Genomic DNA, 24,232 nt, shown 5'->3' on the forward strand with positions numbered 1-24,232 from the left:
TGGCCTAAAAATAGTTTTTAATAAACTCAGTGGACTTGTAGGTGATTGATGTGAGCCAGATTACTGTGCTTCAGCTGACATTTCTTGGTTTGAAGTGCGGTAAGTTAGAGCAACTGAGATTTTCATGAACAGATTTCATTTGTGTGTTTAATCTGAACATTGTCATCCTCATTTTGCTGATACTTCCTCCTTTACCAAGGTCAGCAGGCCATAACAGCTGGTACTGCCACATTCTTGATGGCCTAATTAAATACTTCACATAAAATGCATAGACCATCTGCTTAGGTTACGGATATAGTGACCCAAATAATAAACAAAATAGCATGTGTGTGCTTAACTGACCTAGAGAGATGAACACACATTTTCTACATGGTAGAAAAGTGCTGGACTTGGATTGGTTTAAAAATGCTCCTGCTTCTAACCTCCTGTTAATAAGGTTGACCATTTGCTGTTAAGGATTAGCAATTTTTTTGTGTGTATCCATATTCTCATCTGGTATCTCTTGTTACCACTACTATATATAAGGACGGATAGACTTACTTAGAGGGGAATTTTGAACTTGTAGGGATGTGCAGATTTATTAATTTGTAAGAATTGTACTTGTCACAGTGGTGTCACCATTTTCTGTCAATAGCCATGGAAACTTTAGTTTTATTTGAAAGCAAATAATGTAGTTTGAATGAAAAAGATTTGCTGTATATGTTGAGAGAAAACCTTGATAATATGAGGGCAAGAAGTTATTGTCAGGAAATGTTTTCAAAGATGACTTGCTTTTCTGAGACTTCATGGATTTAATGTTTCACATGATTCTTTGATAAGAAACTTTTTTTTCGTTTGGGAGGTAGAAGAGAATAGAAAGACCTGGTAATTTCATGACTTCAGCTAAGTAACTAAAACTTGGCAACCTTCCATTTCAGCTCTAGTAAGATAGGTTGTTAGTATTCACCTCATAAGGTTGTTTGGAGAATCACATAATATGTATGAGAAGCAAAATACTTACTGTAATTCCTGGTTGGCTGTAATTCCTGGTTGGTTATTCCCGTCCCCTGCATCTTCTCCCTTACAGTAGGTATCTGTGTACGTTCTTTCTCAGCCTCTGTGCTGTTCTCCTCTACGAAGAGTATCTCCATGTTTGCTTTGTTTAACTTCCACCTTGGGATAAAGACTTGGTGTCATTATCAATCAAGACCCCCTGGTGAGCATGCACCCTACAAGCCAGCAAGTCAGGTGTGCTCTTCTGAATTTTGTATGTGACAAGATACTGCAAATCTGTCAAACATTGTCCTGAAGGGAAGGACTATCCAGTAATTTCTGTTCAGAGCCCTGTAACTGCTCTCATCCATCACAGTAAATACTTTTTTCAAAACAAAACAAAGCTTAAGATAACCTGGTTGGCTGTATACCAAAGTTCCCTGTTTGGTACACTTAATTGGAAATAATTCCACAAGCAGATTCATTCATTTGTTTAATCCAAGAAATATTTAGTGAATCCCTTCTTCTTTATACATCCAATGCTAGGTGCTGGAGTGCATTCATAGAAGAGAAATATCAGGTTTCCTGTTCTCAGCGTGTGCTCAGCTCAGTGACTTCACAGACCGCATGTGATCTTAACACAGTAGCAGAGGTGGAGCATAGCCTGAGGCACAATCCCAGATTAAATTTGGTGTTAGGTATCGTGACAGTTAATCTAACTCTAAAAACGTTAATTATGAACATAAAGATGGGAACAGTAGGTATTGGGACCACTACATGGGGATTGGGAGATGGGGGCAAGGGCTGAAAAACTACCTATTAGGCACTGTGCTCACTCCCCGGGTGATGTGATCCTTTCTACCCCAAACCTCAGCGTCACACAGTATACCCATGTATGGAGCCTGTATATGAACCCCCTGAATCTAAAAAGTTGAAATTAAAAAAAAAACAAAAACAAAAACAAAAAAACCTCTAATGCCCATTAGTTACTTATAGTCTGCTGAAAGAATAGCCAGTTGCTCTCAGCCTTTTCATTTGTCTCATTAATTTCATCTTTTTTATTTACTCAGTCTGGTGAAGAAAAATACTCTTAATAGTTTATATTAAGAAGTAGGTGATACTATAACATTCTAAGCTTTTGCTGAAAATCGTGACCTTTGATTATTCATACTGGTAATTTATTTCTCATTTTTATGTTGCAGTTACAACATTCAAAGCAATAGACTAAGATCTAATAATTTAGAAGCACCAGAGGCATTGTTGGGCCAGGATGACAAGCCTTTAATGACTATCTTAGACGGTGAAAGCCACTGCAATTGCTGTATGAATATTCATTTAAGAAGCATTCATTGGTAGGAAAGAAGTTGTAAATCTTTTAACATGTAAACTTTAAAAAAGATGAATAACATAATATATTATTGGTCGTTATTATTGAACGTGTCTTCAGATGTTTTATCAAATTTATTTTGATGCTTTTTTGCTTATAAAAATAAAATAGTATTTCATTAGTCGAACTCATTTGAATATTAGAAATAAACAGGTAGCGTTCATATTGTGTGAAATTGCTGACAGCTCTTAAAATCAGTCCTGCACTTTGCTCAGAGGCATTAATCACGTTGCTGGTCACATCTGTTCTTGGGAAAGAGAACCTGCCTAGACTGTGAATGGGGGTCCAGGTTGCCCCGGCTTTAGTCCCTGCGATACTCAGCACATGTTGCCTGGTTCTTGACTAAATATAGCTACCCTGTGTTAAGAAGCTTTGGGCTGATTGGACCTTATTTGTCTTGTTTTCTCTTACTGGGAAAGCAAACACTGCTGAACATAACTGACGTCAGAATGGGCCCATGTTAGCTATATACTGTATACAGGTCAAGCACGTAACTATTAATAGTAAAAATCAACTTAGGGTATCTGGTTTCAGATCCAAGCAGTTTGATCCAAGCCCATACTCTTAACCACAATTACAATGACAAACAAATACATATTTTTAAAACTAAAAATTGTATGCAGTGTGATTTAGTGTTGGAAAGATTATATAATTTTTTAAAATTAAATTTTAGAAAGTGCAGATTTATAGCAAAATTGTGAATAGTACAGAGTGTTGCCCTATAGATGCTGCACCATTTTCCCTGTTAACACCTTATATTAGTGTGGCGCATTGTTACAGTTAATGAGCCAATACTGATATACTGTTACGAAGTCACGTCCATACTTTATCCAGATTCCCTTGGCTTTCACCTAATGTGTTTTCCTGTAGCAGTATCCCAAGTAGGATGACACATTATCTTTGCTCATCATGTTGCTTTAGGCTTCTCTTGGCTGTTACAGGTACTTTGTTTTTGATGATCCTTCATGGTTTTGAGGAATATTGGTCAGGTATTTTGTAGAATGTACCTTATGTGGAAAGGAGGTTAATATCTGTCTGAAATTTTATCCATGATTACAGTGGAGTTATGGATTTTGGGGAGGAAGACCACAGAGATAAATTTCCATTTTCACTACATCATACCCCCAGAATATGCTCTGTCAACTTGACTTGTTGACTTCGACCTTGATCACCTGGCTGAGGCTGTGTTTGTCAGGCTTCCCCACTGCAGTTACTCCTTTTCCCTTCCATACTGTACTCTTCACGAGGAAGTCACTGTGCACCGCCTGCACTTTAGGAGTGGGGAGTCATGTTCCACCTCCTTGAAGGAGGAGTATTTAATACGTAAATCATTTGGAATTCCTCTGAACAGGATATTTGTCTTTTATTTACATCAGTATGTATTCATACACAATTTATTTTATACCTTCAGTTATAATCCGATACAGCTTTATGTTCTTGTCCAAAAATTCTAATTTTTGACCACAGGAAGCTTTTTCAGCTGATTTCTGTGTCTGTTTGACGTATGTTCATCACTGTGGAGTTTTTTTTTTCTTTAGCACCTCCTCACTTCCCGCCGTGACAAGATGCTCCAGGCTTGTTTTGTATGTTTTCTGCTCATATCCTAGAAGCAGCCATTTCTTCATTGTGCCCTGTTTTCTTTTATTGGAGAATGGTTTTAGGAAACAAGATTTAGGCACTCCTTATGCTTATTGCTAATGAGTTTTCTTTGTCTCTAGGCCCTATGTAAAAGTTATAACTTTTAAATTTTTTAAGCTGCATGAGCTGCTATACTGAGCAAGTATTTCTGTTAAATGTTGGTGACCACAATTGTGAAATAAATAGATTTAAATTTGTTTTTCTTTGGGGAAGAATGTTCTGTTGTAGTTACAGTTGAGAATTGCCAAAACTAAAATTTAAAAGAATAACACTTAAAAGAACATTACTTAGAATTGTAAAATTGTCTCAGTCAAGTTGCTTTTATTATTTTTCAAGATAATTTTTAATGATTTTGCAAAGCAGTGATTCCCTGGGTAATGATTGTGAAGATTGCCTTTTGTGCTTTTCTTTTATAGTGGATTTTCCATTTATTTAATTTGGATTAGAATTAGAAATGCAAATAGGTCAGCAATTGACCCCTTGGAATCTTGCTTTTTGTTGGACATTTACTACTTTAATTACACGAAAGAGAAAAGACAAGCAGCAGTGTGTGTATCCAGGAGTTACTGTCTAGTAGTTAAGCATTGTGCAAGCATTGATCAGTCAAAACAGGATATTTAGAAGTAATCGGCAGACCATATTCAAATGTATTCTGGGCAAATGTCACCCCTGCCCAGACCTAAAGAACTGTCAAAAATATAAAAAATATTGGCTTATAAATGATACGAAGTAGAAAAAAGTTTAAACGTGACATCTCAGTGATATTTCTGCAAAGGAGGTGTTTTTTTAATAAAGAAATGACCGGCTGGGCGTGGTGGCTCACACCTGTAATCCCAGCACTTTGGGAGGCTGAGGTGGGCGGATCGCGAGGTCAAGAGATCAAGACCATCCTGGCCAACATGGTGAAACCCCGTCTCTACTAAAAATACAAAAATTAGCCAGGCGTTTGGCACGCGCCTGTAGTCCCAGCTACTTGGGAGGCTGAAGCAAAAGAATCACTTGAACCCGGGAGGTGGAGGTTGCAGTGAGCTGAGACTGTGCCACCGTACTCCAGCTTGGCAACAGAGCAAGACTCCGTCTAAAAAAAAAAAAATAAAATAATAGAAATGACAGTGAAATTGATTTTCACTAGGTTTTAAGACAGTATCATCCTCTGTATGGTAAGATATTACTCTGAGAAACGCCCCTTCATTCTTTCAGGTGAAAGGCAGCCTATTATCACAGGCAGCCAACCACTGCAACAGCTGGTATTGACAAAGGCTCTGAATCCTTTCGGTTAAAAATGAAGCAAAAATCAGAGTTTTCATAGAGCTTCCTATCCTCCTGTTGAGCTATATGAAAGAACCCTTCACTCATGATAATAATCCAGGTATGTGATGTTATATTACAGTGACCTGTAGGGTAATAACTTAGTAAGAGGCATTCTTTGTCAACACAGGTAAAGTTTGAACCACAGAAGGTAAAATTTAGAAGAAAGGTAAATGGTTATATATTATTTCAGTGCGTGCGTGTGTGTGTGTGTTTGTGCATTTGTGTGTTATGTGTGTTCCTTCAGCAACATGTCATGTGGACTAGGAATTTCTGGACCATTTCTGGTTTTGGAGAATAGGATATGAATGTGCCTGTGAAACTGACAGAATGATGTATTACCCTGTAGGTCACTGGAATAGAATCCAGATGTACTTAAGCATTTATGAAAATTTACCTATTGTCACAGAGGCCCCGTGCCACGTGAGTTCTGTGAGACTTTAAAGGAAATCTAACCAAAATTGAACTCTGTTTCATGTGTAGCCTTTTTTGTGGTTTGATAATGACATTATACCCATTAAAATATTTTTTGCCCTCATTATTAAAACTATTAGGTTATTTAGTGACTTCACAGTCAGAAAAGTCCTTTATATTCTCTGGGCAAGCAAAACCTCAGTAGCATAAACTTAGTTTTGTCACTGCCCCGGGGATCATACTTCATAGGGGTCAGTTATGTCATATGTGCAAAAATGTGATGTCTTTTTTGATCCAAACCTTTGCCACCCATTCAAGAGAGGTTTGGATGTATTAAGAGTTTTTGAAAGACTGGAGCTCTCAGTAGGCCAAGTGTAGTATAGAAACTTGCAGTGGTGAAAACTTGGCTGCAGGTACAATAGAGCACGTGTATACAGATTCTAGTTAAGAGCTTTAGTGTGAAAGAATTAATCTTCATTGTACCAGAGGGACCAAACGTAATTTTTCAGACATTTTTGTGGAAAATCTTCATGGGGGAGAAAGACTTAGATCATTGTTGTGCCATAGGATTTCTGCGATAATGGAAATATTAGCTCTCTTTGCTGTGCAGTATGGCAGTCAGTAGCCGTTTTCATGTATCAAACACTTGAAATATGTTGAATGTGACTGAGGAATTGAATTTTCAATTTAGTTTTAGTTAATTATGCTTTAAATTGAAATAGCCGCAGGTGGTTAGTGACTGCCTTTTGGATAGCACAGCTACAGATGGCTATGTTTGGCATGTCTACTCATGAGATAACATTTGTGAAAAACTATGGTATATAAAATCTTCAAAAAAATGTTTACTTTTCCCTTTAGGAAGTATGTAGACCCCATGATACTTTTTTAAAACAACATCCCAGAGGTTAATACATCTTTTGTTTTAACTTTCCAAATATAGTACCTTTGCTCATGTACCTCTTAAATTTCATGATGGAATCAGGAACCTTTAGTGCTCTGCAGTTGTAGAGAAGTACATAAAAACAGTATACTGCTCTTGTGTGCCACTCCCAAATGGAAGAGAATATAATGATAAATTTGTATCCATTTTGTTCCCCAGCACTGGCTTTATTGACCATGATTTAGAATGTTTTGCTGCTCTTGCCATTTTGATGTATGAAAGGGAAAGTTTGAAAGGGGACACAAAATCAGGGAAGAAAGAGAAGAAGGCCTAGAAGTAAAGAGGGAAAAAAAGTGTGAGTACCTGGAGAGCTTGAGAGTACCATAGTAGCTGTTTACCGCTCGGAAGAACCAAGTGTGGATTTGCAGGAAATGTGCTGCTGTAGCGCTGGTGGCTCCTTCCTGAGACCATCTCTGAGGAAGTAAGAGAAGACCACTGGGCCTGTGTCTAATGTAACTATAAGGCCTCTCCATCCTTTTTGCTGGTTATAAATAACAACTGATTTGATCTGATTTATACGGTGGGGAAGAAACCTGGAGAGGAATGTGGGGCTGCCAGTGTGATAGTGGCCGGTGAATGAATGGTGGCTTGCTGTCTTCATACGGTAGGCCAAACCACAAGACCACTGCTGGGGTTGCCTCTTTTCTCATTGCCTAGGGACTTAGTCTGGTATACTGTGTAGTGTAAGTTTTATTGAAGGGTACATAAAAGAAAATCATACAAATAAACATATTCTGAAGAATTTATGCGTCAACACAGTCTAGTTTAAATCTCCAGTTAGTTGATAATTTTGCTTTTTATGGGCAAGTCTTTTCATTGAACTATTTCTATATAATCTTACTGTATTTTAAATGTTAATTTATTCTTCAAATCTCTTCTTCCTTACTTTCACCCCAGAATTTTTTCAAATATGTGTATTTCTACCAACGTGACTCTCAGGTTGTCTCTAATTTGTCAGAGGCTGAAGTGCTGTATTTTCTTAACTAGATGTAATAGATGAGATATGACAATAAATGGAGCCTAAGGATATTTCTGAGGAACATTTTTGTTTGTTTTAACATGTTTTATTGGGCTTAACTAGAATATAGAATGTAAAACAATCTTAATATAACTTCTTCATTTTCTTAGCATATTCTGTTCTTAATTAGGCGCTACTTATTAGAACTCCTCCAAGATTTCCTATAATTATTACATTGAAAGCCTCCATTATCAATTGAAATGCATCTTTTGTAACTAATTTCTTCTTTATTTTTTATTTTATTTTACCTTTTACCTTTTAAAGCAATGAATGCATTACTGTTGCCAAGAAAATGTAAAGATCCTGGGAAGACTTATTGTTCCTCTTTTTCCCTAGAGAGACCTAATCTCAAATTCATTTTATTTATTAATAATTGGATGGAAATAAATTTAATCTAATATTTACTCTTTAAAGAATATGTAGGCTGGGCATGGTGGCTCACATTTCTAATCCCAGCACTTTTGGAGGCTGAGATGGGTGGATCATCGGGTCAGGAGTTCAAGACCAGCCTGACCAACATGGTGAAACCCCGTCTCTACTAAAAATACAAAAATTAGCCAGGTGTGGTGGTGCACACCTGTAATCCCAGCTACTCAGGAGACTGAAGCAGGAGAATCGCTTGAACCTGGGAGGTGGCGATTGTAGTGATCTAAGATCTCACCACTGCACTCCAGCCTGGGCAACAGTGAGAGACTCAAAAAAAAAAAAAAAAAAAAATGTAATCATTACTAATTTTATTTCTTTCCCCCAATCCTTTTAAAGTTATGAGGAAATAGCAGTGCATTTTAACATTGATAGGTGCCATAATTTTGGATTTTATTTTATTGTAGCATTTACATTAATTGTGAATCTGGGCTTTAAAAAAGCCACACATAGGTTAGGAACAGTGGCTCACGCCTGTAATTCCAGCATTTCAGGAGGCTGAGGTAGGAGGATCACTTCAGCCCAGGAGTTCAGCACCAGCCTGGGCAACATAGCAAGACCTCGTCACTACAAAAGAAAAATTAAAAATGTGCCACATTATTTTGGAGCTTTAAGATTTAATGACTGCCCTGCTGGGTTCCAAAGTTGCATGAGTTCTGTAGCCCCTTTCTTTTTGCTGATTTCTCCAGTTAGACCTCTTTTCTTATAAAATAAAAAAGTAAATACGTAAATAAAATAAAAATTAGCTGAGCATGATGGCACATGCCTGTGGTTCCAGCTGCTTGGGAGGCTGAGGAAGGAGGATTGATTGAGCTCAGGAATCAAGGTTACAGTGAACTGTAACAATACCACTGCACTCCAGTCTGGGTGACAGAGTGATGCTTTGTTTCAACAACAACAACAAAAACAACAACAACAAAAGCCACACATAGCCTTCTCTATATCCATTTGTAAGTGAAAGTTCTTAAAATCTTCAAACAATGTAATAGTCTTAATTTTTTCCATAGTAACACTTCAGTGTTTCAAGATTTTCAGGTTGGATCTGTTTTTGTGCAGTGGTTATCAAACTTCAAGGTGCATCAGAATAACTGATTGCTGAAGTTTCACATTTAGTAGGGCTGGGTGGGACTCAATTACATTTTGAACAAGCTCCTGTGTTACTGATGCTGCTGGTCTGTGGCCATATTTCAAGAATAACTGTTACCATATTTGATTCTTACAAGAACCCAGTGAGATCTTGGACAGAAACAGATAAGGAAAATGAGGCTTGAAGACACTAAGATTTTTTTCCAGCAACACATTATGAATTAATGGTTGAACAGGCACCGGAACCCCTGAAGACCTTTCCAGTTTTCTCCTTTCATGGCAAGAGTTTAGTTCCCAGAAGACATCTCTCTGATTTCAAGTATGTTTGATATTTTTATCTTATTCTTTTCAGAGCTATTCATGTGTTTGGATACACACCCCTTAGTATTCACATTTATTTATAATATATGCTTAAAATTTTCTTGTCTTTCAGTTGCGTGACTAATTTTTGTGCCTAGAGATGTTCTGAAAATGCAGTGTCTTTCTGTAGAAACAACAACCTTATATAACTTGTTGAGGCTACCCAAGGTCAATCATGAGAAAATTGAGTTTTTTACCCACAAGCCTAGTCCTCTGGCATTTTTTCACTCCAACTTGTGGTGATGGTTCTAGGCAGGACCATTATTTGTGGGTCCAACAAATGAGGAATGATCCAAGACAAGGAATCTCAAAACTGTATCACCAGACCCTAGCAGAAAGGCTCTGTACTGATTTCAAGGATATTTTTATATTTTGCTGCTTCCATGGAGAACTGATAGTTGGTCTTTAGTTGGTACCAAACCATTTAAACTCCTGTGTGTAAAACAGTGACATACAGAATGAACTGTGAGGTGCATTTTCTCTGTCTTCCCCCTCAGTTTCTCTCTAACTACCTTAGAGTATTCAGTATGTGGGGCGTGTAGAATAGTGTCTTAAACCCAGTGTCAGCCAGTCATCACTGTTTACCTATTGAATGTTGCATGGTAAGCTTTGCTAATGCAGTGAGGAGATGCTTTGTATGTTTCTGATACTGGCTTTTCTAGTTCCTGCTTTCCATTTTCTCTTGCTTTCCTTCTGTTCTGCTTTGATTTTGGTCCGTTGAAATACCTTAATCCAAAATAGAAGTAGGGAAGAAAAAATAATAGCTGGAGAACAAGCTGAAAATCTTGACCTCGACTATCTTCTGTTGTTTGTTGGCTTTTTGTGTGTGGGTTGGGGAATGGGACAAAGAAATCGTCATTTTTTTTGAATTTAGTCTAATTGAGTAATAATTTAAATCAATGTGCTTCAGTGACTGCCCACTTCCCATGCTTTTTAATGCTTAAATAAAACTCACAGTATATGCTACGGTCTGTGTGTGGTGCTTTACATGTACTATTTTAGTTAATCCTTTGTTAAGCGGTATTATTTTGAGGAAACAGAGAGAGATTGTGTAATATGGCCAATATCTGACACTTACTGAGTGATAGACTTGGATCTTAAATACTAGTCTTTTGGACTTCTGCATTTAAGAACTAGTCTCTATTACCTTTCCTTTGAGCTCCTTACTCAGAGAGGAGTTGTAATAAGGATTTCTCTAAATAAATTAAACTCTACAAAAACAAAATACTAACTTTAAACTGCTCTCCATATTTTTCCTTGTTTGTTACCGTACCAGTTTCTTTAAACATTTTCTTGAAAAGAGAAATTCACATGTTGCTTTTAGAAACACGTGTATCCAAGCACATACAATGGACAGTATTTTGCCTTTGCTGTCCCTGGGAGTTTTTGTTTTTGTTATTTGGGTTTTAAAAGTGGCATATGATGGCATTTCAATTTGTCATAAAACCACAGAGTGCTACCATGATACATACATCAATGAATTGTAGAGTCTCTTTTTCTTTATTTTGCCCGTGGACATGTATGACAGCTTTCAGAAAAAAGGCAGCCACCCTAAGTGACTCATATCAACTGTTTGTAGGGAGATAGGTTGAAGATTTCTCCCAGAGTTTATCCGTGTAAAATCACTTCTTTAGCCTTTCCTGTGTCTTTAAAACCTTTTCATCTCTCTTATACGTCCCTTCTTGTTATAGGAGTATATATCTTAATAACAAATTTAATGGCGTATTCAGTCTTAGAACCAGTTAATATTAAGTATATAATAAAAACACACATACATTTATCCAGTCAGTCATGGCTCCATCATGGAATAACTGTTACCGATGCTTGCATTGTTCCCTTGGTAGCTGAGTAGCTTTGAGAAACATCATTCCTGCCGGTCTTAGCTTCCTTATCTCTGAAAAGGTGATGGTAACTTCTCTTTAGATATTTGTAAGAGTTGGATGAAATAGTGTGCATTGTAGCTGAAAGCACCTGTGTGCAGTGGGGTGGGAGGGAGGACATGACAGTGAGGCACCTTTCTCTCTAAGAACTTAGCAATAAGTTTGCCTTTTGGAAAACAGTTATAAAATCGAAATAGAATGGCTAGTACATGTTGCAGCAGCACATATGCTAAAAAATCAGAATGAGACAGAGAAGATGAGTATGGCCCCTGCACAAGGGTGACATGCAAATTTGTGAAACACTTCATGTTTTTAATATAATAAAATTTAAAAAAACACAATGGCAAAATAAACATACAGACCTCTTTTTTTTTTTTTTGAGGCAGGGTCTTGCTCTGTCACCCAAGCTGGAGTGCAGTGGCGTGACCTTGGCTTACTGCAGCTTTTGCCTCCAGGCTCTAGTGATCCTCCCCGCTAGCCTCCCGAGTAGCTGGGACTGCAAGTGTGTGCTACCATGCCCAACTCCTTTTTGTGTGTTTTTTTGAGACAGAGTCTCGCTCTGTCGCCCAGCTGGAATGCAGTGGTGCAGTCTCGGCTCACTGCAACCTCCCCCTCCTGGGTTCAAGCTGTTCTCCTGCCTCAGCCTCCCGAGTAGCTGGGATTACAGACCCACGGCACTATGTCCAGCTAATTTTTGTATTTTAGTAGAGATGGGGTTTCACCATGTTGGCCAGGATGGTCTTGATCTCCTACCTTGTGATCTGCCCGCCTTGGCCTCCCAAAGTGTGGGTTTATAGGCTTGAGCCACTGTGCTTGGCCCTTTTTTGTGTTCTTAGTAGAGATAGGGTCTTACCATATTGCCCAGGCTGGTCTCAAACTCCTGAGTTCAAGCAATCCACCCACCTCGGCCTCCCAAAGTGCTGGGATTACGATGTGAGCCACCACACCTGACCCAGACCTCTTAAAGAAACACATTATGGGCAGGCCTATAATTGAGCTCTTAAGATAGATACTTTTTAAAAAAAATATGATATGTCAACCAGAAATGTTATTAACATGTGGCACTTTTAAAAAGCAAACTTACTACAGAGCTTCTGTTTGAGATGACAAAAACCTTTTGGAAATAGTGGTAATGGTTACACAACATTTTGAACTTAATGCCATTGAAGTGTACACTTAAAATGGTTAAAGTGAAAATTTTATATTGTATAAAAAATATTTTTTGAAAAGTACAGTGAATATTTGCAGGGCTCCATTAGGCATTATCTAGGCCAGAGAAAGCTAGAACTAGGATCATCCTGCACAGATCCTGTGGCAAGGAGATCTCATTTTCAGAGTCCAACCTGGAGGTTATAAACTCTACAAGCTCAGGCTTCTGATCTCTCATGTTCATGGCTATATTTCTAGCTATAGGCCAGAACATGCAGAATGAATGAATAATCCGATGCGCTTCATGGTGTATGCAGCTCGTTGCTGTTGCTATGGTGCCAGACAAAACAACATTCTGATTATGGTTTGACTTCCTGTGCAGGGAGGAAACGTGCAGGTCCGAGGATGGGTGTCTGGTCCTTTCACCCATTAGTGTTTTATTGTAAATTAATAAATCCATATTTATTACACATTCTTAACATTCCCAAAACAAGTTGAAGTTTTACAACTTGACAGCAAGAGGTATGCTAGATACTTTTTTTTTTTTATCATGAATGCCCTCAGTACATGTGAGGAATGTGAGCCACAAAAACTATTGATAGGACAATGAAAAAGCTGTTCTTAGGAGGACTCACTAGCAGTATTTCCATCAATAGGTGCTCACATGAACTAATGCTTAAAAATGGTTTTCTTGTACTTTGCATTGTCATTGTCTCCCAGGAATGGGTTTCATTATTGTGGGGTTGTTTGTTTGCTTGTTTAATTCATAGTTTTCTATTCAAACAATGACTTTTTAATCATGTTTGTTTCAAAAAAGATGAAAAAAAAATAGTGGTCTCTTTAGGGCTGCAGTCTTGCTTAAAAATGAACTGAATCTGGAAATATTTTAATTAAGCAATTTAAAAGTTTCAAAGCTTGTAGTTTTAAGATGCGCTTGTTTTTTTTCACAGTTTTTAAAAAGCAACTTAATGCCGTAATTTGGGTCTTTTTCTCAGGCCTTTCAGAAAGTTAGCAATGAAGCAAGAATTCTGAATTTTGTTTTTTAAACTCACCCATCATGCTGTTCTCTAGTTTGAGAGTACTTGTACATGGTAAGGGACTGTGAGGAAAAGTTGTGAAAGACTTTGAAATGATTTTTTTTTTTTTAAAGCGTGCTCTGTCTAGCTCAACCATCCAGGTTAGCTCTGCCTTTCATTGTCTTTGAGCTGTACTAGAGTTGTGTGCATTGTAGAAAATAGACGATAAAGTACAGTATTCTTGTCCGTAACATGCCAATTGTGTTTGGAGGATGCATTAGATTATTGTCCTATGCATATTGACTGGTTTTGCAGATTTTACATCTTGCTGGCATTTCTGTTAATTTGTTTCTTCTTTGAAATCTTTTAAAAATTAGACTTGGCATCTTACTGGTTCCCTAATTAGTGAGTTAAATCTTTTATATGTGTTTATTAATTTTGAGAATTATTATTTTACTTTACAGAAAATTATTGCTTAACAATACGGTAAAAAAACACAATTCTGGGAATTAAGGGAACTATTTATGTTACTTTGAGCAAGGTACTGAACTCTGGTTTTCCGCATTTGAAAAAGTAGTGAGGTTCACTGAGACAAACCTCTACTCTGTGATTCTATGATTTTATGATTCTCTGATTCCACAATGTAATATTCTCTAAGCCCAAGGCCCACCGTCCTAAGTTTGTTAATATTTAGATAAATTGGCGTAGAATCAAGGAACTAAAGTATCTCATGTATATAAAAATTGCGTAAGTGCATTTTGGTCTTTTTACCAGACACGTGCACATAAATTACCATCATACAAGATACTTTGTCTGTTGTTTGTAATTCCTAAAAAGAAATTATCAACCTGGTGAAACCCCATCTCTACTGAAAATACAAAAATTAGCCGGGCTTGATGGCAGGTGCCTGTAATCCCAGCTACTCGGCAGGCTGACGCAGGAGAATCTCTTGAACCTGGGAGGTGGAGGTTGCAGTGAGCCGAGATCGCACCACTGCACTCCAGCCTTGGGATAGAGTGAGACTACCTCCAGAAAAAAAAAAGAACAGAAATTATATTACTTGAGTTGCTGTTGACAGTTTTCAGTAGTGAGTAAAGGAAGAGAAAGCATTATCCAGGCAGCTTTTTAGATAAGAAGAAAAATTTATTTGCCTTTAAAAATTCTTGGCTTATAACACCATCAGTGCTTATAGAAAGTGATGGCTGTTATTGTAGTCTGAGACTTTTAAAAACAATTATTATGTTGAAGAAGCATTTCTAAACCATCCAGCCTTACAGAGCATTGCATTAGGAAATGTAAGAAATAAATTGAAACTTTCACTATTAAGCATCAATATGATAGATATGTCTGAGTCACCTTAGGCTACTGTAACAAAACACCGCAGGGTGGGTGGCTTAGAACACAGAAATTTATTTTCTCATAGTTCTAGAGACTAGAGCCTAAGAGAAGGTTCTGATCCACTAGGTTTTTAGTGAGGACTTTCTTCCTGGCTTGCAGTTGGTGCGTTCTTGCTGAGTCCTCACATGGCCTTCCTCTTGTAAGACCACAGGGATGAAGGGAGCAAGTGAATGAGCTCTCTGGTATCTGTCTATCAGGACACTAATCCTATTGTATCAGGTCCCCAGTCTTATGAACTCATTTAACCTTAATTACTCTCTGAGAAGCCTCTTCTTCAAATATAACCACAGAGGGTTAGGGCTGCAACATAAGAATTTGGGGAGGACACAAACATTTAGTCTGTAATCTGTGATACTGTTAGGCAAGAAGTCACACATCTGAGGTACAGATTAAGGATGGTAAGAAGTAGTCATCTCCAAAGGAGGCCTGGTCATTATTGAAGACAGCCAGGAGTTGATGAGTTTGATGCCAATCTAGGTGCTTTTATAAATAAAAGATACTTATTATACTGACTCATTACTATTTATCTGTTCTAATTTTTCAGTGGTGACATGGTTTTCCCAATAGGAGAAAAGGGCAATATACTTGCTTTTCTTTTAGTTTGGATTTTAAGCCTGGGACCTTTTTAGGTCAAGATGTATGTTTAGATTGTTTCAGCAATTTGTGTAACAGCATCCCAGAAAGGACTAGTGTCTTGTGTTCTTCTAACTCTTGGTTTTTCTACCTAACTGCCTTTACTGGTTTGGTGCTAATGGGAATACTGCCATTTAGGGAAAAATAAAACATGATCTTTTGTGAATCTTGGGGTGGCTTACTTGGTTTAGAATAATCTAGTACGTGTAGGTGGAGTTATGTCCAGTCCTTTGGCTTTACATGCCTAATGCCTTTTCTCATCATTTATTAAAGCTCTTTGACTTCTATATACATCATGTTACTACCTTGTAAATCCTTTTAGTAATACTTTTCTATTATGAAGGTGTAAACACTGTTGTTTCTACCCCATTTACGTCTCCCTGTGTCATTTTTATAGGACTTTTAACCTGCAAATATTCCAGGTTATTGATTTAAAACAGCCAGCCAAATAGTAGAAGCTTCTTTCTCATCTGTGATGAGCTGACCTGTTTCCTTTTCAAAATCAGTTTGGAAATCTCAGTTTTCTTAATCTTTTGATTAAGATTAATCTTTTGAGCTACTGCTTTACTTCCCTGATGTTTGCAATTTAGCAGCCTATGATTTTCAAGGCTCTATACCAATAGCACACATGAGATAATAATAATTATTATTATTATTTTGCTGCTGGACATTCTTCCCTAGCTAGTCAGGATTTTTATTTAATTATCTTTCTTTATCTTGTAGGAAATTGAATTCCTATTGCATATTCCTTGATTTCTCACCTTGCTTCTTAACATTGTTCTGACCATATTTAGGGGATTTAGCTTGGACATTGTTGGCTTATCTCTTATGCCAACCTTCTATTTGGCTACATGGTTAGAGCTGCCAAATTAAATGGCATCCAGTAAACTGTATTTGGGTTTGTGCTTGAAAATGCTTTGAAGACTCATTTGATGTTTTCTTTATAGTTTCTAGTTACTCCTCAAGTTTATAAAGTAGTCTAATTGAAAAGTATTTGTTGTCAGAAAACTACCTCTTTCACATGCAAATTTCATTGATTGTCCTGGGCTTGTACAGACTTTCCAATACTTTTGTTGATGGAATTTGTCTTATATTAAACATTTTAGCTACTTGTTTTTGGTTCTGGACTGTAGCTTTCAAAAAGCAACATGGACAATTTACAGGGGACTTAGATAAAAGCCATAAATATATTTATAAGATAAAGTTAGAAAAAAGCAAAAAAAAAAAAAAATTAAAAAAATAAAAATAAAAAGACGATAAAGTTAAAGGGGCTAAAATTATTTAGTCTGTTAAAAATGAGGGTGTAGAGAAATTTAGCAATGTGCTAAATGTGTCTTCTCCATATTAATTATGCTCATTGTACTTAGGGGCTCAGTTAGTGTCTTCTCAGCCAGATCTGGAAAACCTGGTATTGTGATTTTGCTTCAGTACTGTCATTAGGAAGGATTTAGGTTTGACTAATGGATGTGATGCTGCACATTGGAGTGCATGTCTGGGGAGGAGACTCATTGTGGAATTGGCCTCGTGTGTCTTACTTCCTGTAAAGATGGATTAAGGGTAAAGAAGGTTAAAATGTTGATGTGTCTTCCAGATACAGGAGTCTAATCTGATTGCTGTCATCGGTGTTATCTTATTTTTCTACTTGTGACTCAAGGCGCTTTATATGGTGGAAGAGCAGCACGGTGAATCTGTTTCATAAGTTTATTTCTTGGAAGAGGCTGGTGAACAGGCCCAGGCGGACTTGTGTGGAGTAGTGGAAGGAGCACTGTACTGGGGGAGTCATATGTGAGGTGAGGACCCAGCTTTGCATATAACTGTCTCCCTGACCTTGAGCCCATGACATCTCACTTCAGTCTCCAGTTGGCCCTTCTTACTACGTGGGAGACTGATTAGAAGAATTCTTAGGTCCTTTGGGTCAGCTCTATGTGTGTCAGTGGGAGTGAGGTTATAATTATAGGGGAGGAAAAGGTGATAGAGATGCTGAGAGATGGGCAGAGTAACGCGGAGAAAAAGGCAGAGTAATAAGAGAAAGGGAAAGGAAGGGAGACGGTAAGGAGGGTGTTTTCAGCGGGGAATTGATAAGAGTGTTTGTGGTTACCAGAAATGGAACTTTCTGAGCTTTCAAAGTTGATCTCTTTCTCCCTCTCTTTAATGTGCTGTATTTCAGTTATGGTGAGAACAACAGTTGTGAGTTTTTACCCAGTCTTTCTTTCTAAACATTAGATTAATTTGGCAGAATTTATGACCATTGGCTCAAGTTTCTCTTTCTGTTTCTTTTATATGTAGCCTAAAATAGTGCCCTTTCTCTGAAGATTTCAAGTAATTTGTTTTATTATTAAAAATGCCCCCTGTGAAATAAGAAAAAGTAATTATCTCTACCTTATCATTGGGGAAATGAAGGCACAACGTGATTAAACAATTTATTTGGAAATTTAGTATGCTAGTGTTAGAATTCCTTTTTCAAATCTCTCTACTTGACTTCTCTGCTTTAAGTTGTGTCTGAGCATCTGGAGGATATGTTAGTTAACCACCGGTGCTTGGCACACAGGTTGTAGAAGTACTAATATATCTCAGAGATGGACATCCTCCATCCTCTTGAACTCATCCCCAAAGCGCACCCCTATGTGTCTGTTTCATAATTCAGTAACTAAATTTTCTTGTAAATAAAACCATACAAGAAAATTTGCATACCCATGGGGTATGCTAACATTTTCTGCGTTTTTGTGTAGAGGAGATCTCTGGTTGTACGAAGTGTGAATCATGAAATGATAAAACTTATATTTTCTTTGGATTTCCTGAGTCCTGTATATGTCAAATAGGACATCGGATGTAATGCCATTACTGAAGTCTCAGCTTTGGGGAGTGGAGAGGTTGTCAGTTGACAGCCTGAAATACTTTGTGTCAATGTTGTAAGTCCCCAGGTTTCTTGCATCACAGCTGAGTATAATGTGAAGGATACCTCTTATTTCCACTGGAGTTGAGAGTAGTGTAATCTGTTTGAAGGTAGGATGGAAGGAGAGTACAGGAAAACCTTCTTCTGTGCAATCATATATATTATAAATTTTCAAAACACTCTAGGTGAGACATTCATTTGCCTTGCTCTCTTGAGGCACTGCTTTGCATAGCCATTTCTCTCAGTGGAATGAAACCTCTGTTCACAAGAGCACTTGTTTACACATCACAGAGGCCCATGGTTCCTACCACTTCTCAAGGATGGGAATGCATGTAGAGAGATGAATGATAGTAATTTTCATAGCTTAAGTGATCACTTTATCTCTAGGAAGCAAATAAAACCCATATGCTATACATATTATAGTAGAATATATTCCTTGCCTGATACTTTGTTGCATTTAAAGCACATCACATCTCTTTATGACTCCTTATATCTTATTCTCTGTTTATGTCAGTTCTGGCAGGTGTTTATAAAGGGAGGCATCTCTTGCTGGAAACTAGTTATAGTCATTACCCATTCTCTTCTGCCTTCCTGAGTTTTAAAATCAGGTGGCAAACTTTTGCATCAGCCTCCAAAATCAAATCTTCATGACCTGAGTGGAATGTATAAGATAGAACAAATACACACACACACACACACACACACACACACACACACACACACACACAGAGATTATGTTTTCCAATATACGTATATATATTTTCTACTATATATGTGTACATATATTTTCTAATATAGGTAGATATGTCTTTTCTAATTATCTATATTAGAAATCATGTTTCCTTTTTTTTTTTTTTTTTTCAGACAGGGTCACCCAGGGTGGGTGCAGTAGCGCAATCACAACTCACTGCAACCTCCACCTCTAGGAATCAAGTGATCTTCCCACCTTAGCCTCCAGAGTAGCTAGGACTATAGGCCTGCATTACCATACCCAGCTAATTTTTTTTTTTTTTTTTTGTAGAGACAGGATCTTGCTATGTTGCGCAGGCTGGCTTTGAACTCTCTGGCTCACATGATCTTCCTGCCTTGACCTCCCAAAGTGCTGGAGTTATAGGCATGAGCCACCACACCTGGCCTCATGTTTCCTTTTAATTGAGTACTTAATTCACACCTTTTCCTCTTTTGGCTGCTACTCTGATAGCAAGTAGGTCCCCACCTTTAAAGAACATTACATCTGACCAGACTGAGAGCCACTGTGAACATGGGCCCTAAACCAGAGCTTTTGGAATAAGAAGGAATAGCAAAATCCAATCTTTCCCTTCACTTAGAAAGAGACAATGGATGGGAGGGTCCAAACATAGAAGGCCCAGAGCTCAATGCCAACATGGAAACCAAAATTTCTTGGGAATTAAGTGTAGTGCCCCCTCATCTATTCAAGGTTAAGATGGGATTTGAGAAATATGTATCTGACCATCTGGCGTCTTCTCATAGAAACTGCCTCACTCTAGCACTTTTCAAAATGTTTTTCTTTCTATTACATTTCCCAAAGGGGTATTAAATCTAAAAGAGATAATGAATCCGAAAAAATCAGCTGTCTCACAAGAAATTTTCCTAGATAATGATTTTTGGTTGCTAAGATTATCCAGCACATTATTTCAGAATGACGAAATTGAGAGCAATCTGAGAAAACAGAATTCAGTGGTGGTGACATTTGTTGACAGGTTTATATGTATGTATGTAGGACACACATACATACATACATACAATCCCCATTTTTTCAGTGTATAGGTCAACAGACCAAGACCTCTCATTACCAAAATAAGTTATTTTCTACATTACAGTGAAGAGGACAACAGAGGGAAAGACGCTTTCTTGGAGGGCAATTGAAAGGCCTTTTGCAAAAGGTCCACGAAGTGGAAGGACTGGAGCCCAGTGCCTCGTGGCTTTCATTAGCTTGACCCCTCCTCTTCTTTGGTTATAGTATCCTCAGTGGAAGTTGTTTCTTCTGCATGTTCTGCTGGCTACTTCCCCTCCCCCTCCCCCTCCCCCTCCTCCTCCTCATCTTCCTCTTCCTCTTCCTCTTCCTCTTCCTCTTCCTCTTCCTCTTCCTGATGGGGATAGAGGCTTGAGTGTTTCTGCATACATTCCTGCATGGCCTTGAACTGGTTTATATAGTTTGAGGCCTTGAATCCTATGTCCTATAATGGAAGCAGGAAAAGGTTGACTTGAACTGTTCCCTAATGGGGACTCTTCTGGCCATTTCCCTAAGGCCTGGGTAGTTTCAGTTAATGTATCCATTTGGCAATATCAATCTGGGCTCCTCATAGGAATGCTGCAGTCATCAGCCACCAGCTCTGCATTGATTGGAGTCTGATGGTTTTTTTTTTTGTTTTTTGGTTTTTTTTGGTCACAAATATGATTCACACTTTCCCTTTTGGCTAGCAGTAGAACATGGCTGCAGGCTGGCACCTAGACCTCACAGGAACAGCAGTGGCAGCTCTATTTTATTAAAGACAAAGAAACTTCTCTTTATTGAAACTCCCTCACTTTGGGGATCCTCAAAAGGTTTGCTTGCTGAGGAGGCCCTAATGAGAGACATGGAGTGGTTCTGCCTATTATTATTTTCTAGGCATGCATGCACTCGTCCAGTCATTCATTTGCTTATTTCAGTAAATATTTATTGAGCAGGTATGATATGGCAAGCATGAAAACACTTCCACAGAGCAAGTAACCCTAGTGGAGCCTATCCCACTTCAGTGATATTTTTGACTGATACTCTGTCTATAGCATTTCTGAACTGTATGTAAATGACTCCCGGACTAGGAGATTTAAAGTGGCATTGTGCGGTATCGTTCTGGGGTTCATTCAAGTTCAGTCTTTAATCTTCTTTTAAGAGTAGCACCAATCATCTTTTGGGGCTTTGCCTTCCTCTTGAATCATCAAATTCTTGAAGGTCATGAGTGCTACTTACTTGATTCCAGAAGGACTATCTCTGGTCCTTGGCATTGTTCATTCAAGTGATTGGCAATTGCACACCCAGTCCAGATTTACAGTTGAGATCCTATGGGAAAGCTCCCTTCTCCTGCCATTTCACCTTTGGAACTGTTGTTACACTCTGGAAGATTTTCCAATGACTACATCTAATTAGAAGGATGAATAAATTACCGAAGCAAGTAAAATTATCTTGTGTGTCATAACAATAATTAACATTCAAATAGAAAGCTGCTGCCAATTTTATAAACATCACTAAATGGAGGCAGCACCCTTTTTGAAAGCAGGAAGCAAAAGAGTACTCCCTCCCTGGGAGAGTTGCGAGGCTAAATGTTGAGAACATCTGTCAGGTTGAGATTGATGTCATTGGAGAAATTCTTTAATTCCTCTACTTAATATCTAAATCCTTTGAAGTAGCAACTTTTTTATGTACTAATCATTATTCACTCTGTACTCATAGCTCTATGTATTTTACTTATGTCTTCCATCTTTCGAGAAGGAATGGAAATTGATCTGGTCACAAGACATTTTTTTGGACTAGGCTTTACTTGGAAAGCAGTTCCCGCCTTTTTAGATCCCACCTTTCAACAATTCCATGCTCATTCCTTGCCCATTAAATGTACCTACCTTTGTTCTTCTTAAACGTTTTCTGTCCTGAAAATGTTTATTCTTCTCCATTGTGCTACTTTGGTGTGGTCTCTTGATTACATGTTTGTGCTTTTTGCTTTTCTATAGAGTAAGAGTGATAGTTGCTTTTATTTATTCATTCAGTAGACTGCCATATCTAGAATTTATTTAGACAATTGAAAGGGGAGCTTGGAAAATAATGAGTTGTTAGGGTTTTTTTGCTCTTGTTCTTCTTTTAAGCCTATGAACTCTTAAATGATGTTTGGATTGTAAATGATGTTTGGATTGTAAATGATGGCATGTAATTTAAGAAGACAGCATTGAATTTGTAAATTTGTTCATAATTGAGAGATTATCACTAGTATACTCCTGTACTTTTCTACTGAACGGAACATATATAAGCAGAGTATATTAAGGTTTAAACCACCTCGTTTCTTAATATTATGAACAGTTGGCTCTTGTGTTTTGAAAAGATTTGACCAAGTCATGAATAAAATCAGATCTTTATACCCTCAGGCCAAATATAAATCACAGTGGTTCCTGTAATATCCAAATAGCAGGCCTAAAAAAATTTGAAAGTTTCTTTTCTTTTTCCTTTGTATTTTACCAGTTTGTGTTAAAGTCTATAGTAGAAATACTTAGATTTCACCAGTTTGGGTTAAAGTCTGGGAATTCATACATTATGTATGTATGTTATATATGCATCCTTTTAGCTCAGGAGTAGCTAACCTCACCATCTAAGGGTAAGAGCCAGTTTTAGCAGTGTCATCAACAAAAGGCAATGTAGCCTGGTGTGGTGGCTCACACCTGTAATCCTAACACTTTGGGAGGCCAAAGTGAGCAGATTGCGTGAGCTTAGGAGTTTGAGATCAGCCTGGGCAAAATGGCAAAACCCTGTCTCTGCAAAAATAACGGTAATTTGCCAGCATGGTGGCATGCACCTGTGGGCCAGCCTACTTAAGAGGCTTTGGTAGGAGAGTTGCCTGCGCCCAGGAGGTCAAGGCTACAGTGAGTTGTGATTGCTGTGGGACCACGTTCCACTCTGGGCGACGGAGCAAGACCTTGTCTCACAACAATAAAAGCCTATGTAAGCGTTAATCTCATGGCTTTGAATATGTCTTCCTGTTGCTGAGGGTCAGACCATGCAAGTCTTTGCTAATGTTTTAAAGAATCAAATGTTACTTTTTTGTTACAGTATCAGTTCAGTTCAAAATAGTGTTTTGTTTTTTAATGTTTATCTCTTTCTGCCAAGGGCTCTGAAGAGCCAAATCTAGTCCTTCTTGAGAGCCAGTGGTGAAAGGATGTGGGAATGGCCGGTATCCACTGGCACTTATGGGTGTAGCTGAGGAAGGCTAATTTTGTCAACTGACCTCTGATTTTGGGACTCCACAGTTTGTTTCTGAGACTAAGTATCACATAAAAAAGAATTTATTTTGTGGTTACTAATGAGGGGTGTGGGCTGAGGCTTGGAGGACTCAGTGGAAAGGAGAGTTCTGGAATGAAATAAAAAATTATCTCAGTGATTTTGTGTAACATTAGTTTAGAGTTAAACACTTGGTTTTCATTATTTTGCTGTTTTTGTATAAATATTTCTTCTAAAAGACCTTGGAAGATGTGGTAACTTGTGTCAGTACAAATTGCTTTTCATAGAGAATATGTTTAAGAAAGGAAACTCCTTCAAGTAAATTACGTATTTAAAAAAAAAGTTTTTATTCTGTGTTCTGCACACTATTATATACTTGGAATTCATGACTACTTTACACATGGTTCATTTACATTGTATTTTAAAGCCCTCCTTAATGAATAATTGATAATTAAGTGATTGATATATTCTCCCACCTGACAATCACATATGCCAGTACGTTGCCCTCTATTTTCCAGGAATATCTCCAAAAAATGTTTGAAACTTTCCCTAGCAAATGTCATTCATAAATCTTAACAGATGAGAAGATATTCCCTAGCAAAATCATAATGAATGAAAGATGCTCTGTTTCCACAAACTGAGTGAATGATCACTCTGTGAATGCCCCTGTCTTCCTTGATAGCTCATAAACTACTTCCAGATCTGTGATAGAAAGTGTAGTTCAAACTTAGGTAGT

At 37.8% G+C, this 24,232-nt stretch overlaps 1 protein-coding gene, 1 long non-coding RNA gene and 1 other non-coding gene across 3 annotated transcripts in view; all 3 read left to right on the forward strand.

Moving 5' to 3' along the window:
* The window catches only part of SMYD3 (SET and MYND domain containing 3), a 709,642-nt gene that overhangs the window by 293,116 nt on the left and 392,294 nt on the right, over nt 1-24,232 (forward strand). The window lies entirely within an intron of this gene.
* On the forward strand, nt 8,912-16,608 carry LOC116526123. Its single transcript, XR_004257980.1, has 3 exons — nt 8,912-10,350; nt 13,873-13,878; nt 16,598-16,608. It is a non-coding gene; the product is annotated as an uncharacterized LOC116526123 (long non-coding RNA).
* On the forward strand, nt 11,636-11,740 carry LOC116526202. The gene has a single exon (XR_004258020.1). It is a non-coding gene; the product is annotated as a U6 spliceosomal RNA (small nuclear RNA).

Source organism: Sapajus apella, unplaced genomic scaffold, assembly GCF_009761245.1.
Source record: "Sapajus apella isolate SASKATOON/1434 unplaced genomic scaffold, GSC_monkey_1.0 scaffold49, whole genome shotgun sequence".
Classification (NCBI taxonomy): domain Eukaryota; kingdom Metazoa; phylum Chordata; class Mammalia; order Primates; family Cebidae; genus Sapajus; species Sapajus apella.